Source organism: Tamandua tetradactyla, chromosome 14 (genome assembly GCF_023851605.1).
Source record: "Tamandua tetradactyla isolate mTamTet1 chromosome 14, mTamTet1.pri, whole genome shotgun sequence".
Taxonomy (NCBI): domain Eukaryota; kingdom Metazoa; phylum Chordata; class Mammalia; order Pilosa; family Myrmecophagidae; genus Tamandua; species Tamandua tetradactyla.
In genome coordinates this window covers 70,396,872-70,412,847 of record NC_135340.1, presented here as the reverse complement: position 1 = coordinate 70,412,847, position 15,976 = coordinate 70,396,872, and the positions used below count along the sequence as shown (strand labels likewise).

General features: G+C 37.1%; 1 protein-coding gene across 7 annotated transcripts in view; it reads left to right on the top strand.

The window, feature by feature from the left end:
* The window catches only part of RAB27A (RAB27A, member RAS oncogene family), a 101,414-nt gene that overhangs the window by 27,505 nt on the left and 57,933 nt on the right, over window positions 1-15,976 (top strand). The window contains exon 3 of one of the 7 annotated variants that reach the window (XM_077127961.1): window positions 3,268-3,354. The exons of 4 other annotated variants lie outside the window; for them this stretch is intronic. The gene's annotated coding sequence lies outside the window, so the exon portion shown is untranslated. Of the gene's footprint in view, window positions 1-3,267; window positions 3,394-9,304; window positions 9,965-15,976 lie in introns of those variants that run through there. 2 more of the 7 variants (XM_077127960.1, XM_077127964.1) reach the window with 2 other exon arrangements.

Below are 15,976 nucleotides of genomic sequence, written 5' to 3'. Positions count from 1 at the left end.
AATAAAGGTAAAAGGCAGACTAAATGTAAAAGTTGATAAATTAACAGATTAAAGGACAAGAATCACAAAATTTTCTTAATGCAGAAATGAAATTTGATTAAACTGACTCCCATTCATGACGGTCATTCTTAGCAAACTAGGAGTAGATGGAGAACTACCTTGATATCTACAGCAAATGTTATTCTTAACAGTGAAATATTAGACTTAAGACAAGATTGCCTGTATCACGATGTCTAGTCAACATTTTTGGAGATTCTAACTATCACATTGACAGGAAATATAAATAAAAGATATAAAGATTAGAAAGAAATAAACAAATCTGAGTTATTTTCAGCTAATATATCTAACAAATTGTTAGAACTGATGTGGTTGAGAAGCAAATATGAGATATATATATATTTAAATGACAAAAATATAAAGTGCCTTTTAATAAGTCTAAAGATGTACAAGATCTTTATAGAAGTAATTTATTGGAAACATTTTAAGGCATTTAAGAAGACATAAATAGATGGAGAGGTACATGTACTTGGATGGGTTGACTTAATATCACGAACATGTCAATCTTCCTGCATTTGATGTATAGATTTAATGCAATGCCAATCGTAATCCTCATAGTAACTTTGAGGAACTTAGATGGGAGTGTGAAAAGTCAGGAATATCCACAGTAAAGACACAGAACTATCCCCTCAGATATGAAATTGTGTTATAAAGTCCTAGTAATTAAAGCACTGTGGCACTGGCCCAGGGATTGTCAAATTGACCAATGGAACAGGATAGAGACCCCTAAAACAGATCTGCATATATGGCAAATCACTGGAAAAAGCATAGTTTTTTTCAATAAATGATGCTATGACAATTGGGTATCATTAAAAAAAAACAAAAAACAAAAAACTAATGAAACTGGATCCTTACATATACCTTAAAAAATTCCCAGTGGATTAAAGGCTTAAATGTGAAAGGTGATACCTTTAGGAAAATAACATAGAGGAATATCTTTATTACTTTAGGTAAAGAAGATTTCTTTAACATGATATAAGGAGAACTAGCAATAAGAGAAAATATTGTTTTATCTTTTACCTTCCGCGAAGGACTTAGTTCTATCCAAGGTGCGATGAAAGAATTGATAGTCTCAGAGAGCGGGAGGCACATGGGGGAGAGCACTCAGGTGGAGTGAAGTCTGGATCCCATCCCTGGTGCTTTTTCTTGCCCTTCATATTTACTTTCATCCATATGCTACCAAGGAATGAGGAGGTGGAGGTGTAATGGAATGAGCTTTGGAGTCAGACAAACATGGGTTTGAACCCTGTCTCTGCCTCTACCATGTAGCTGTGCTTCTTTGAGCATATCAGATTACATTCTGGAGCTTGAGCTTTCTTAGACCCAAAATGGGGGTCCTTCTCCTGTTTCATCAGGCTGGTGAGGATTGAATACACCTCGCTCAGGACCTGCCCACAGGAGGTGCTCGATACGTATGAAGGAGACGAGAGAAACAAGATGGTGTCCTAGGCTGATATCTAGACCGTTTCACTTCTGTCTGTTGGGGAGTGAAGAGGAGGGAACTTGTGGCACAAGCATCCGTGGGGGTGGCATTTTCATCACAATGAAGACCAAATCCACAGTAGCTTCCACCCTAGCTTTGTGATAGTCATGTTTTAAGTCTGTTTCAGGAAATGGCCAGTAACGTTTAAGTGTGTGTGTGTGTTTCTGTTAAAAGAAAAATTCAGTTCATATGAGAAAGAGAGGTAGATAGCGTATTCATGGACCAAAACATCTTATGTGTGCTATCTGGCTGATTTAGGGATTATGATAGAGAGAAAGAAAAACAAAACAATAGTTCATGAGGGAGTCAAGTCCCTTAACTCTCTCTTAAGTAGTCCAGAGGAGTAATAGATTATCCTAGTCAGAAGAAAGAAGCTTAAGATAGTTTTGTGATGAGAACAAAGTAACTAAAATAACTAGTGGATATGGTTTGGTTGAGCTGATTCCCCTCCTCTGAAAACCCGCAGACATTAAGTAATTAGGGAAGCGTTTTGGCATGGTGTTTCTTAACATCAGTGATAAAAGTGGCAGCTATTTCAATGAGAATGAGAGAAGTGGAGAAGGAAGCTGGAGGAAAATGATATTATGCCTGGTTGTTATGTGTTTTCACTAATTTATAATCAGAGGGCTGGTCTGTGTTGATGGGTGAGAGCTAAGTTCTATATCTGAGGAGATGTCCCAAGGCAGGTACTGAGAGGAGAGAGTGCTGTGAAGGCCAAGGAACATCTAGCTGTCTTCCCTGACATTTTCATTTTACTTACTGTTGGATAAAGGACCTTACATCAGAGGAATGCTGCTCGGGAACAAAGTTTAATCAGAACAGCAGGGACTGCCCATTATGTCCCGGGTTTGGCTGAGAGAGACTGCTGTTCTTCTTAGGCTCGCTCACGTTGCGCTAACAGCGTGTTCCTCTTCCGTGGTTTGTACAGTCATGGCCTTCTTTTTAGACCTTTCTCTCTTGGCCACTTTGCCTTTGTCCCAAGGACAGGGATAAACATGAGACCACTGGAGATGGGGAGACTTTCAAACATCTCTCAGAGATGTAGCTTTGCTAACCTCTAAACATTCAACAACCTGTCCCGGTACAACCTTGTCATCTCCACCCACTCCTGCCCAAAACTTACCCATGAAAATCTTGTACTCTTCCCAACTCTCTCTCTTCCCTCATTTCAAGCATCCTGTGTCTGTCTGAACACCATTTTGCTCTCCTAGCCATTCAGGCTTGTTTCTTTGGAGTTTTCTTTATCACCTTCTTTTCCACCCAATATGACATTGTGTTCTACTATTTCTTAATGTCTCTTGGATTCCCTTTATTTCCATTTCTGCCGCCCTAGTCTAGGTTCTCATCTTCAAGGTCCTGGAGAGAGAGAGGTTGTACAAGGGACAGCTGCTATCATGGCCCTATTTAAATATTCGTTGGTTCCAAATAGCCACACATCATCATTTAGATGTCCTTGCTTATGCAGATACTGGCATTTTCTGCTCAAGTGCTTGGAGGACAAATTCCCTTTTTGGTGGGGTGGTGGTGATGGAACTGTGAAACTAAGAGCCTTATTTTCATACAAAATCTGCCTCAGGACATCCGGTTAGGGATTTTTTACTTTCTAACTATACCCGATAGGGGTTTCTGACTTGTGCCTGCTGCCATCTTTGCAGCAGTACCTGGTCCAGGAAGTTTGTGGTGGGAATAGACCACTGGATTTTAAAACCCCTTATTTCATGTTTTAGGAAGCAAGGCCTAGAAAGGGTTGGTGACTTCTTCTGGATCACACACAGACAGCAGCAGAGTGGAAACTAGAACCCTGCACACCACGGGTTAGTCATCCAGCCTTCTTCAGTTTGCCGCACTGCCTTGTAAGCATTCCTTTGAGTGTACAGCCAGTTTGATAATCATTTGTGTATTTGCCTTAGCTCTATGTGACTGTAAAGTAGGCATTTGAAGTAATTACGGGGTTCCTTAATACTTGTTAATTTGAACTCAAACATGCCCTTGTACCAAACATGCTTTCTTTCCTATTCCTCATCATGTAGCTAAATTCTGCCAACCTCTGAAGGTGCTGAGCTCAGGTGCTGGTTCCCGCTTGAAGCCTGGAGCTGCTTGTTCTTTCCTTTCTGACCTACCAAGGAACTACTTGTCCTGTGAAACCACCACCTCACAAGTTCATGGCAGTTTACAGTTTGTAAAATGCATTCACATAAAATATATCCTTTAATCCTCCCAATAATCCTGCTGGATAAATATTCCCATATTGAGGAAACACACTGGGAGAAGCCACGTGACTTGTGATAGGTCACCCATCTAGGAAGTAGCAGAGTTCAGATATTCTGATTTCACATCCATTTTGCTTTTGACATCCCATGTGAGGCAGTCTGTGTGATGTACCAGACATTTTGCTCCCTGATTATATTTTTTAAAATGCATGTGTTTTGCTCCTTACTCTGGCTGCCAACTGCTTGAAGGGAGTGGCTGGGTCAAATTTCTCTTTCATGTCATTTACAGTTGCTAACACAGTGCTGGGCACATAGCAGTTGCTTATTAAATACTGTTGAATTGAATGCAAATAAAATGTCCTTTAATTTAAAAGAGAGTGGCTAATGGTGGAACCCCAGGACACTTTTTGGGTCACTCTTGGATAAAATCATCAGGGAATGGAGTAAACCAGGAGAAAGAAGATGCTGAGGAGGAGAAAGCCAGATGGCAGACACTCTTAACAACTGAGTGACAGCTGTTGTCAGTCCAGTGGTGAGAGGTAGTACAGAAGCAATACACGAGAGGACTCTGTCTTCAGGAAATAAGCACATTTACTGGAGAGATGGGACACACTCATGAGATGTGGGCAGTACAATTGGAGGTAGCATAACACGTATGCAAATTAACAAAGGTAAAGCGTTCAAACATATTGAAAAAACCTCCGTTAAAGAAATATCCATTGTCGGATGTGGTTTGAGGAGAGGCTTTCAGAGTGAGAGTAGAGTAGGTAGAAAAGCATTTTGCTCAGTTTGTGATCATTCTGTTTATTCTTGGGGCCATGAGGAAGGGAACATAAATAAGTGGAGATGTTTCCGTTGAAACAACTTCCCTTTCCTTTTCTCTGCTAGGAAAATCAATACGGCCTCAGCCCTGACCCCTGGTGGTCAGAAGTGGAGGGAACCCAAACAATAACTTGAGCCATCTATGGGCCAAGGTGTGTCTGGATGACCGGACTCCCTGGGTTTTCTGATACTGCCTCATTTCACATATTCTTTTGCATTTTACCATACATCAGCAAAATGCTTCCGAAAATCTCATACTTTGACAACTAAATTGTATTTCCAATTCTGCCTTTTCCCAAAAGAATCACAAAAGCCCACTGGAAGACTGCAAGCCCAGATTTTGGTTCGGAATATCATGCTGCATTTTATCTTTATGTCTGGGCTGCTTATGAGTTCATAAACATTTTGCATCTGTACAAAATGTAGTGCCTCTTCTGCTCTAAGGGATGTGAAAAGTGTCCAATTTCCAAACAGTAGACATCTACACATTTTCTTTTATGAACTTATTTCCTACAGAGAACATAAAAACAAGGCTTTTTAGATAAGAAATAGTAAAATTTTAATATATACTCTTTCTGCTTCAGAAATTTTCACAGTTCAGAACTATGTAATCAGAGCTAAAGGTATGTGTATCTCCACTGCTTACAGGCACCAGTAATTATAGGAAATTATTTCAAAATTTAAAAATGTAATTTCTATGCAGAGTAATTTTCCTTAACATGTTCTGGACAGTAGATTCCGTAATGTAAACACTATTACTTGGGCATTCAAATATGAACTTTAAGGTGATGTCTCATTTCTAGGAAAATCAATTCATACCACTGGGGTCTTGTTAAAAGTTTTGGCTCATTTTCGATGGTGGATAACTGTATAGCAATCGTAATTTTTATGTGATATGCAAATGCATATAGCAAAGTCCTAACTTAAAAACGATACTGTTTTGGTTTGCTAATTGCTGCCAAAATGCAATATACAAGAAATGTGTTGGCTTTTATGATAGGGATTTATTAGCTTGCAAGTTTACAATTCTAAGGCTGTAAATGTCCAGCTCAAGACATCAACAGGATGATACCTGGACTCTGAGGACAGGCTGCTGGCATCTGGGACACCTCTGCCACATGGGAAGTCACAAGGCGATGTCTGCTGATCTGTGGCTCCTGGTTTTCATTGCTTTCAGCTTCTGGTTCCAGTGACTTCCTCTCTGAGCTTCTGTGAGTCCTCTCTTAGCTTCTTCAAGGATTTTCTCTATGAGTGTCTCTTAATTTCATCTTTTAGCTTCTCTGAGCTCTCTGGACTTTTTCTGTCTTTTATCCCCTCAAAATGACTCCATTAAAGGGATTAAGAACCACCTTTAGTGGGGTGGGTCACAATCGAAAGGGCCAATCTACAATAGGTCTGTACCCACAGGAATAGATTAAAAGAACATGGCCTTTTCTGGGGCACATAAAAGTGTCAAACTACCACAGATACCATTTATAACATCTTTTTGTATGGGAAAATTTTTCTTGAGGTCAAAATGTTCAACTTGTAAACTTTTGCAATCAAATTTGTTGGTATATGGAGACTAACATTATGCTTTAAAAAGTATACATGATGATTATGTATAATTAGGAGAGTAATTTAAATGTGTAGCTTATAAAGCTTTTTTCCACTATTTTATAGATGTTCTTCATACACATAGAATCTCACATTATCCTTGTTTTTTAAAGTTAAGTATAAAATTTCTTCAATTTCCTTGTAACACAAACAAAAGTTCTAAAGATGCTTGTCAATATCTTACAACTTGTGGATACTTAAGTTTTCATCTCACATGCTTTTATGCTCCTTGTGTGTCGTATCTTGGCTTGTTCTCTTGCTGATTCATAGTCTCTTTGCTAAGGCAATTTTTAAATTTCAGTTTTAGCAAATCTATATCGAGGTTTCTTTTTCCACTCCTTTTTACACAAGGCTCAATTAATCCTTTCCAAGTTCCTGTCTTGTCCACTCACTTTCGCTACTGTAATCTTGACCTGTGGACTGCAAAAATCTCTCTCTGAGGTGCATTCAGGAGTTTGGTTCTCATAGGTGTCCTTACCCCAGGCTTGGCAGATGACAAGGAACAGCCCTGGGGGACCGAGTTCTAACCTTGAATGCTTGGCTTTCCATCTGTTCACGGCAGAAGAAGGAAACTAGTTGGAGCAAATAGGAACCTTTGAAATTAGATGAGATAAGCAGGGGAGACCAAATGGACCTAATAAATTGTCCTGGTTTAGAAGGTAAAATAATCTCTCTGTTTTTTGATAAAGCAACTGCTCTGGACCTTTTCTAATTAGCTGTTGTTACCACTGGCTCTGACAAGCTTTGCAGTGTTCGTCTCTCCAGCTTGTGTATGCGTGTGTTCGCCTGAATTCTTGGAAAGCTTTTCCTATGATTCCCAGGTTCCTAAACTGCATCTCCTCTTTTTTCACCTGGTCCTCAGTTTCTTGGAATTTGACTTTGATGTGACTTTGTCTACTTAACCCCTGTGGCCTGTACTCCTAAATTGAATCTGTTGCCACGCTCACATTAGGCTGCCTGCTCCATAGAGGACACTGGGGTTTCCTCTGTCCTTTCTTCCCCATTCCCTTTTCAACTTCCTTGGAATTTTCTGAAGTTTCTATGTAGCAATCCTTTCATATAAAAACTCTTCCTGTCATAGCCATTAGCTGGGCTAAGGGTTTCGTGTACAAAATACAATAATGACAATTTCTTCTGAATTCATAGAAAGAAAAACTCAAGTTAGTAGAGAGAATATTAAGTTTTTCTCCTAGCAGTATTTTTAAAAAACTCTGTCCCTGTTTATGCTTTCTGTGCTGTAATGTAGTATAAAGTGGTTACTGATAGTAGCACAAAATAATATATTCTGAATTATTTTAATTTTGGTGTATTAATCTTTCATTGTGTTCTGTAAGGCATAGCTTGAGTTTTGAGTGTCCCCTTTACCTATAGATTCTTGATCTCATGAAGACTAATCAGGGCACATTTTTAGATGGCTTCAATGTGTATATTTAGATATAGGAAAGTATTACCAATGTGACTGGTTACAAATGTCTTTCCAACTGTTCCCTTTACGGTCTCTTTCAAGGATTTGGTTTCCATACCAAGGTTGATCCAACCTCTTAGCTCCATTTTGGCCAGTTTGGCCTGTATTTTCCCAGGACTCTTAAGCGCTAGACCCAAAGCTCTTCCTTTGCCTTGAGGGTCCCAATGAAGGTTGATCCAAAGACTTATTCCTACTATCTCATTTTATTCTCTCAAGCTCTCAGTAACCCCTCATTCTCTTTTGGAGTTCCCCCCAGGGTGACCCAATATGTTTCACATTTCCCCTCCCAAATGAAAAGCGCCTTAAAGTATGGTGGTGGGGGCAACTGAGAAGAAGCGTCTTTAGGTGATGCTGAATTAAAAAATCTAGCAGACATTGCAAGCGCATTGTCGGTCTAAAGCATTTAGGTAGAGAAGTAGTGTTTGTGTGTGAAGCCAAAGAGAAGTGAGATGATTCAGAGCTGGGTTGAAGGTAGAGCTTTCTACATTGGTTTTCCAAAAGGGTACAACGTGGGCCTTTGTTAGGCCCTCAGTAGGTCTGCAGGTCATGAAGTTTCAGTTTCACCTTCATTCCTCTCATCAGAATGGTTTTGCTTTGACCTGTTTTATATTTTGGGGTACTATGTAAGATTTCATTTAAAGAAACTGAAAGAGTTTTATTGCTAAAGCAAGTTTGCAATGAGAGCAGATTTCTGAGGCAACGAAAGGGTTGCTGCAATGACATCACACCGATTTCCTAAGACCCTGTGCAGGAATCCAGAAGACTAGGAAGACGTTGACTTGTGATGGCCAAGAAGCAACCCAAACTCACAAAAGCTCTGTCATGATTATAGAAATCAGACAAGAAGCTGCAAAACATAAAATAAGTTCTGTGATCATCTGTAATAAAATGTTATGATGCAACATATTGCATTCATTCATTCAATTGTTCAGTTGACTGTTATAACAGGATGAAAGCAAACACACATGGAACAGATGTGCCTAAACCTTGCTTGTCATTAACTGAGTGTGGCTTGCTTCCTTAAACAATTTCATAAAAGTGGCTACATATAGGTCTGAATATAAAAACATGAAAATAAGAAAAAAAGACTAGCACAAATTAGTCTTCTTAATGATACATAAGTATTTCAAGCAACTATATGCACTGAAGCCAGAAGTATATAACAGCCAAGTAGCATAAGTGGACAATGTGGAGGTCTCTAAATCTGGTATATGGTTCATTTGACTGTATGCTTTTATTAATTCTAGTTAAAAGTGAGCAATTTTTTTTTTTTTAGTTATCCAAAATTTTTACTGAATGAAAATGAAGGCAATGTGGAAAATAATACAATACTCAAATTTATAAACCTGGTTTAAGTAATACACAAAATAAATTAGAAAGCAGTTTCCATAAAGGAATGAGATATATGTTTAGAGTATTTGGCACTCTTTTTACAATACTCATCAGTTCCTTTATAGTGTCCAATTTTCATCAGAACTCTTAGCATACTAATTTTAGCTATTTAAATTCCTGATCCAATAGTGTTAAAATATCTCTCATGTTGATTCTGGTTCTGCTTCTCATTGTGCCAGAATCACTCCCCTAAGTGGTTTTCTCTGTATGAAGTCTCATTCCAGAAGGCCACAACATAGCTAAAAATAATATCTCAAAATGGTTCTAAAAGTGAGCAATTTGAATGAAAGTTTACAGAACTCTTAAAGTACCTCCATGAATCCGAGGATTACGCAGAACACAATTGAAGGCCACGGATTTAATGCCTTTTTGAATAAGGACTGCAAGGTCTTGTTCTCTTATGGTGCTTTATAATCTTCTTCTTTAAGACATTACTTTTTGCTGATTTTCCAAAGATTGATATGATACAGTTTTTAATATACCTTTCTCAAAAACTAATAGTCAAATAGGTTAAATGTAAGTAGAGAGATATGAGATTGAAAAACACAAGTATGTATGTAATTCTACATCTGAATCAGAGTATACAGATTCTTTTCACACAGTTGTGGAGTATTTATAAAACCTAACTTATCCTAAATTCCCCCCAATTTGACATTATACAGATTACATTCATTGACCACAAGCAATAAAATTAGAAATCATAATAGCAAAGCCAAATATGATCCAACAGTCTGATTTAGAAATTGTCTGATTGGTTGCAAGTATATTGCTGTTCCTCAGTTCTTTTACATAAGTAAACACAAGGCACACCCCATTCTAGAAACAGCTGCTGATGGAAATACAAACAGTCGATTCTTTGACTGCATATTGAATAGGTGGACAAGGAAAGACTTTTTGAGAAGCAATAAGAAGGATATCTGATTAAACCTTAACCATTAGGTGAGTTTCTTTTCTTTCCTTTTGATTCAGCTATTTAAAATATGAGGGGTCCTATTTTTCCACATTTTTGCGAACACTTGTTATTTTCAGATATATTTTAAACAGTAGCCATTCTAGTAGGTGTGAAGTGGTATTTCATTGTGGTTTTGAGTTTCATTTCCCTAACAGCTAAAGATGTTGAATATCTTTTCATGTGCGTATTGCCTCTTTGTATATCTTTTTAGGAGAAACATCTTCTCAAGCCCTTTGTCCATTTTAAAATTGGGTTGTTCATCTTTTTGTTGTTGAGTTGTAAGGGTGTTCTGTGTTTTACAACCTTGGAAATGCTTTTTTCCAGTTTTGAAAGTTGGAAAGTTGAGTGCTGCTTGATGTAACCCTGTCAGTCTTGGCTGCTGTAGCATCACTATCATTCCTAATATTTCTGCCTTTGAGTCTTAGGCTCAGGAGTTTGGTGGCACACTGATGTGGCCAATAGCTCTTTGTTCTTATCCCTTCAGAACTTGTTAATAGGAGAATTCCCTAACCACATGTATTGTTAAACTTGTAATATATCCCACTATCCAGGTAGCTTAAGTCACTCTTCTTTTTCCATTTTTGGAGAATATTTTCACTCCATTTCTTAAGATTTTATAGACTCAATGTCATTTTTTTAAAAAAAGTCAAAATGAAAAACACCAGACTTAAAGCCCTAAAAATTTAGTCCTAAATTTTTGTAATCATAAGAACAGCTCTAATTTATTGATCTCTGTCAAGCATTTTGTTAATTATTTTATGCAGGTAGGAGGGGTGTGCTGCTATTTGAATCTAGGAGACCCTGACTTCAAAGCATACATTTCATCATCTTCCATGTGCTCGCTAAAACAACCCCTGAGTAGAAGGGGACTTTAGATTTTGCACTGCTATTGAATTCTTGGGCAATGCCTGGCATCTTGGCATCATTTAGAAGTACATTTAGCCATAGGTTGGGCATTACATTGCAGGGACATATGATGTGCCCAGTATGGGGCTGCTTTTATGTTATTTGAAATGTTACTCAGCAAGTCAAACAGGCACTCCTACTTTCTACTGTATTGCATATATTTTACAAATGAATATTTTCTGGTGTGCCTCTTTTCTTGTTATCCTCCATCTATAAAACATGAGAAACATCTCACAAGTTGTAAATACTGTAATACCCTGTGTTGTGATGAGTTTTCTTTCCATAAATTCCTGTAAACACTCATATTCTGCTTCTAAAAAAGGCTTGGTCAACAAATAGTGCATCTTGACTAAATGAGTCAATGGTTCCATTAGAAAAAGAAAGTATCTCATTTGAGTCATTGACAGTTGTCTTCTAGAAGAAGACTTTCTACTTTCATGAATTGTTCAGTTCCCTCTTCTTTCCAAACATATGGTTGCTTGTATTATTTCTCACTGGATTACACAGGTCATCCTTTGATGCAATAGTAATATTTCAAAAATAGTGGGTAGAAGGATTGAGACTGCTTATCTTGTCCTTGTACTGACCTTTCTCTTTAATACTCATTAAGATGTTTCTAATGTCTAGAGGAAGCTCTCACAAATGAGGATGGGTTTGGTTGTACTGGAAGCATTTGGAGATGTATATTTAATTCAACAGCATTTGCAGATAATTTTATTTTTTTTCTCTGAATAACTTGCTGTGTTAGAATACTACCATCTGTTAGAAGTTAGTCTTTTCATTTTGTCTAAATGGGGAAAACAAAGTATTCCAGTGTAATGGGCACATTTATAAACATTAACCCACATGATAAGCAAATTTAGATCCTGTCAGTTTCTAGCTATAAAAATCTCCCCTCATTGGTAAGGATGGAGCTATAATATTACCACAAAACACTATTGGTAAGAATGCATTTATGAATCAAAAGTTACAGATGGATATAATGTAGTTACAACTTAATTTGGATTAGGTTTGAATTTGGATGAAAATCAAATACACTTTTCAGTAAGGGGACAAGGGAGTGTCAAATTCCCATTCCCTTCTATTTTATAAGCCATTAAAATTTTCACTTGCTCCTCTTTACCTGAGATCTTTATGCAAATAAAGATCTTTAGTCAAGATGTATTATTTGTTTATAATTTCATCTCTTCCAGCCCTGACCTATTCAGGAATGTAGAAATGTATTTACTCACATCTAGACCAGAAATTGAAAAGACGAAGTTTATGCACACAGAGGGCACAAGCTGTCTTCTACTCTTGTGGAAATGGTGGGCCCCACTGTTGGGCAGTAACACTTCTTGCTTTTGTAGTGAAAGCAGACGTGTTTCACATCAAGGAAGAGGAATTGTGATGGTAGAGGAGTTATGTCTTGGGACTTATTTGGTAAAAGACAAGCTGTCACTACTCATGCTCATTATAAAATGCCTCTTCCATCCTGCTTTACTCTGTGATTTCACTTGCCCTTTTCTACTACCTCCATTTCATGTATCCCCTAGAATGTGTGGTATTGGTTAAAATGGTGTCATTAAAAAAAAAAAAAGTAAAAGAAAAGCCTACTTCTTTTAAAAACATTAAACATAAAATTATTAATACTCTTTTGTATTTCGAAGACAGTCATTGGTATGTAAACACTTTTCTTCAAATGAATCCCTGGATAAGGGATATTAAATTGTATGAAAGGATATGTGGCAATATAGTTCTCAAAAATGCTGATGGCTGATGTTCTGTCCTATTATCTGAAAAGTAATAGTTATGTTCACATGTTCCTATTTTTATATGGAAATCATTTTGGGCAGAGGGAAGTGAAATCCATAGTGTCACGCAGGAACACTAATATGTTCTTAACCATTCTGAAAATGTCAAAACACTTTTCAGGTAAAAAAAATCATTTATTATTCTTTTATCAACTGTAACAAAGGTATCACACTAATACAAGGTGTTAATAATAGGAGGATGTATGGAAATTCTGCATTTTCTGTAGGATTTTTCTGAAAACCTTCAACATCTCTAATAATATAAATTCATATTAAAATATTTACAATACGCCTCATGTTCATCTTCTTAGAACTATCTTTTTATTTTCTATTGAACTTTCTATTTTTATTCCTTTTTCATCTTCACATGTATGCTGGACATGTGGCTTTGTGCACATATCTCCAGACGAAAAGCAATATAGGGATATCTATTTTGATGTCATGTTGTGTTATGGTTATGAGGGAAGTTTAAAATGCTCGTAAGGATTGACATCTTTGAAAACCCAAAGTAGCAGTTGTGGTCTTTAGGGGAACTCAGAGCATGGCTGAAAATGTCAGGTCTAAGGGAGGGAAGGAGTTAGTAAATGAACTTCCCATGCCAAGTATAACTGTGCTGGTTAAGAACGAAGGAACAAGTGAGAGGGCCAGAAGAAGAATCTTTTTAGAGAACCTGAGGTGGTACCAGAGAAATTAATCTTGATTTGAGAAGAAAATACTAAGAAGCTGAGCAAGGATAGAGGGAAATGAAAAGTTTCATGATTCTTCTGCTTACTTTCCATTTTGACCTATTGGAGAGAAAGAGATGATACAACTATCAAGAAGATTTCATTTTTCTGGACTTTTCTATGACCAATAAGAAGCAGACATGCTCCTAATTTATGACTTCTCTTCTTTGGGGAACCAATTGGAAGAGAGGGCTTTTTAATGAAGGGGCTGCAAAGGCAGAAAAACACCCCAACCTTCTAGAGCTCAAGCTTTAGTTGTAAAGCCATTTACCACACAAACTGATGGCCCCACAGAAAATTTTTGACTCAGATAATAACTGTGACTGAGGCTCTTGGCTCTGAAGGAAGGGAGACAGAGAGGAAAAAAAGAAACAAACTTGGCATGTTAGGAAAGGGCAAAAGACTGGAATTCAGCAGACTTGATATGTGGCTTAGCCCATATCTAACTGGCTGGTTGATTGCAGACCATTCACATATCTTCTCTGTGCTTCAGTTTCCTCTTCTGGAAATTAGAGAGTTCAACTAATCAATACTCTCAGCTTTGAAATTGCCAAAACCCACACAAACTCATTGTTATCTTGGAATGCCAAGGTAGATTTTGTGATAGAAAGAGACCCCATTAGTAATTGCATCTAAACTGTATTTCTTTATATATGATTTTTCAGAAGGTTCAGGTACTAGTTGCATTAAGACTGCAAAAAATTACATTAATTTATAAAATTATGCTTTGCTAATAAATAACTTGATAAGGCTATTAATAATAGCATTAATGTTGATGATGCTTTAATTATTGAACACTTAACACAGACCAAACTAGGTGCCCAAAACTTTTTGTGGACTAACTTACTTCATCCTTAAAAAAAAAACAAAAAACTCAGTGAGGTTAGTAATGTTGCTATCCCCATTTTATAGTTGAGAGAATAGAGGCTTAGGTTAAAGGATTAAAGAACTTGCCTCAGTTCACATAAAGTTGAGCAGTTTTAGAACTTGAATCCGAGCCTACACATTAAGAAAACATCACTCTCTGTAGGATGTAAATCTTTTACAGACTTTAAGTCCCCAAATAAAATAAGATAAAATAATAAAATGTAAAATAATAATGTAAAAAAGAATAATGAAATTCTAGTACAGATTGTGGCACATGATAGCTGTTAAGTAAGTTTTATTCCTTACCTTTCTTTCATTCTCTATACTACCTGTGGGTGATAGACAGAAATTTTGGCTCTTAAAAACAGGGTAGATTCATGTCTGTCTGGAATACTTAGAATGATTCTGCCTGATGATAGGGGATCCTATGTTCAGAGTCTATGATTGACTTTAAAGGAAGCTTTATGGAGAAGTTGAGCTTTGGTGTGTATGTGTGAGAAGGAGAAATAGATCTTTCCCCTTTGTTCTTAACTAAGACCACTTTCTTCTACTTTATCCCCTGAAATTTTTACATAAATGATTTCAATTATGTAAAAAGTTCCTTATTAAACTAAGTATCAAGGGGCTTGGGAATCTAATTATAAGCATTAAAAAATATATTTTTTTGAATGAGGAAGATGATTGACTTTCTCTCACCAGGCGGTTATCAGCACATAGTGCATGTTGAGGAAGTGGGTGTTCCTTGCTTTCTATTGTTAATCTGATAAGAATGAGGGTGGAGAGCACTTTGAAAAAATATTTGTATAAGGAGGAGAGATAGAAGTGAACTATGTAAGAAAGTCTTTTGTATGTTCCAAATTGGGGACATTCTAGAAGACATTTCCTTGAGATATTTAGACACTACTTCCTCAAGGACATAGAGAGTTTGAAGATGTAGCCGTAGGAACAAGTGCTCTTTTTATTTATTTTTTTATTGCGTAATATAACATATATACAAAGCAAAGAAAGCAAAAAGCAGTAGTTTTTAAAGCACTCTTCAACAAGTAATTACAGGACAGATCCTAGAGTTTGTCATGGGCTCTCAGATTTTTCCTTCTAGCTGCTCCCTAACATTGGAGGCTAGAAGGAAAAAATGTTTTTTTATTGTCACTTTTTTTCTTTTTTGGTGAAAAATAATACATAAAAAGAAATAAATTTCAAAGCACAGCACAACAATTAGTTGTAGAAAAGATTTCAGACTTGGTGTGGGTTACAATTCCACAATGTTAAGGTTTTAATTCTAGCTGCTCTAAGGGACTGAAGATTAAAAGAAATATCAATATAATATTGATTCAGCAATCATACTCATTTGTTGAACCCTATCTTCTCTGTATAACTCTACCATCACCTTTGATTTTTCTCCCACTCTTTAGGGGCTTTTGGGTTATGCCCATTCTACCTTTTTCATGTAGGAAAAGCTGTCACTAATAAGGGGTCAGGAGATGGAACTAGTTGATGTTCTGGAAAGGCTATCCCCTCTAGGTTTCAGGACTTATCTGGTCCAGGGACCCATCTGGAGGTTGTACATTTCTGGAAAGTTACCTTAGTGCATGGAGCCTTTGTTGAATCTTGTATAATGCCCTAGGTGTTCTTTAGAATTGGCTGGAATGGTTTTGCTTGGGGTTTGGCAAGTTATGATATGATAGCAATGTCTAACTGAAGTTTGTGT